We start from the raw sequence: 1,913 nt of genomic DNA on the forward strand, positions 1-1,913 counted from the left end.
GTGGTGGCGCGCGGCGGGCGCAGTGCGCAGGCACGGAGCGGGCGTGAGATGGGGCGGGAGGAAGGTGGCTGAGGGGGAGGCCGGGTGGTGGGCGTGTGGGTAAACACTGCGTGTGTAAGTTATCGCTACGCGTTCATTCGTACATACGTGCGTGGTTACAGGGGGTAGGGGAGCGGAAGGTCGCAGCCCTTCTCCTGCAGGTCGGGGAGGCTGTGCGTGTGTCCGTCCGTCCGGCGGGCGGCTGGGGTTGTGCCGTCTCGCCTGGCTGGCTGGCAGGCGCGTTGCGAGGCTGCTGAGAGAGCCAGCTCCTCGCCCCAGCGCACGGAGGGGCGCAGGTTGCTCCCAGGGAGGGAGGGTGTCCTCCCCCCGCAGCGGTGCCGGCAGGCGGGGCAGCGGCTGGGGCGCTGGGACCTGAGGTGGCACCTCAGGAAAGGGGTTCCCTGCCGCCACAGCACGGCACGGCTTTCCGCCCGGAAGCTGGTACTGTTACACCTCGGACATAGAATCTTCTAGGTTGGAAGGGACCTTAAAGATCGTCTTGTCCAACCGTCAACCTAATTTTGACAAAAATAGACACCCGCACAACGAACAAAAAGCAACACCATCACTAAACCGTATCTCCCAGCACTGCATCAACCCGTCTTTTGAACACTTCCAGGGATGGTGCCTCAACCACCTCCCTAGGCAGCCCATTCCAATGTCTGATAACCCTTTCAGTGAAAAAATTTTTCCTAATATCCAGCCTGAGCCTCCCCTGGCGCAACTTGAGGCCATTTCCTCTCGTCCTGTCGCCTGTGACTTGGGAGAAGAGACCAACCCCCATCTCCCTACACCCTCCTTTCAGGTAGTTGTAGAGAGCAATTCACGCCCCTCAGCCTCCTCTTCTCCAGGCTGAATAACCCCAGCTCCCTCAGCCTCTCCTCATAAGACTTGTGCTCCAGACCCCTCACCATCTTTGTTGCCCTTCTCTGGACCCACTCCAGCACCTCGATGTCTTTTTTATGGTAGGGAGCCCAAAACTGGACACAGTACTCAGAGGTGGGGTCCCACCAGTGCCGAGTACAGGGGAACGGACACGCTTGTTGAAGGCCGAATGTCACCTCAAAATGGCCACAAGCCGCCTGATGCGCACCCTGTGGCAGTTTAAGCTAGTTCTCCAGGCATCCCAGCCTTTACAACTGACATTTACAGCAAGACAAACTTTGTTTGTCCGCTGTACAGACAAACTTTGTTTCCCTGCTTTTCCTAAACTCCTTATCACCTGTGCTGCCTGATGGTTTCCCCCTCACTTTGACCCCACGCGTGGAGACGGGGAGAGCGGGAGGTTAGTCACTTGTCACAGAAGCTGGTGCAGTGGATGGGACAACGCCAGTGCCTCGGTTCCGCCGGCACTGGTTTCAGTAGTCAGTGCTTGCCTCTGATGAGTTATTAACCAGTGTTTCCCCCAGTACTCGTTAGGCAGTGAAGAGAGAGCGCCCTGCTACAAAGAACCTTTAAAGCTGAGCCAGTTGTATTGGCAAAAAGTTGGGCTAGATGATCGCCAGAGGTCCCTTGCAGCCCCGTATCATCCTGTGATGCTGTGAAAAGAGGCCCCTGCCCAAGCTCCTTGTAACCCCTTTCATCAATACGGGTGGGATTTCCCAGTGCATTTTCCTTGTAATGAGGGCTGTCTTTCTGCAAAACAGGATGCTGGTGTTAGGCTGGATTAATACTGTAATGTAATCACATCCAAAATTTCCTAGTGTTGTGCAATGCCTTGAGAGGTTCTACTCTGCCACATTGTCAATGTAATGTTTGTAACAAAAAAAAAAAAAAAAATCTTTTAACTCATTATTACAGTAAGCTTGGCTTCAAAACAACTTTTTACCAGCAGCACAGCGGAGCAGGGGCCAGCAGGCTGCATTGTAATATGA

The sequence above is a fragment of the Calidris pugnax genome, unplaced genomic scaffold (assembly GCF_001431845.1).
Source record: "Calidris pugnax isolate Ruff unplaced genomic scaffold, ASM143184v1 scaffold317, whole genome shotgun sequence".
NCBI lineage: Eukaryota > Metazoa > Chordata > Aves > Charadriiformes > Scolopacidae > Calidris > Calidris pugnax.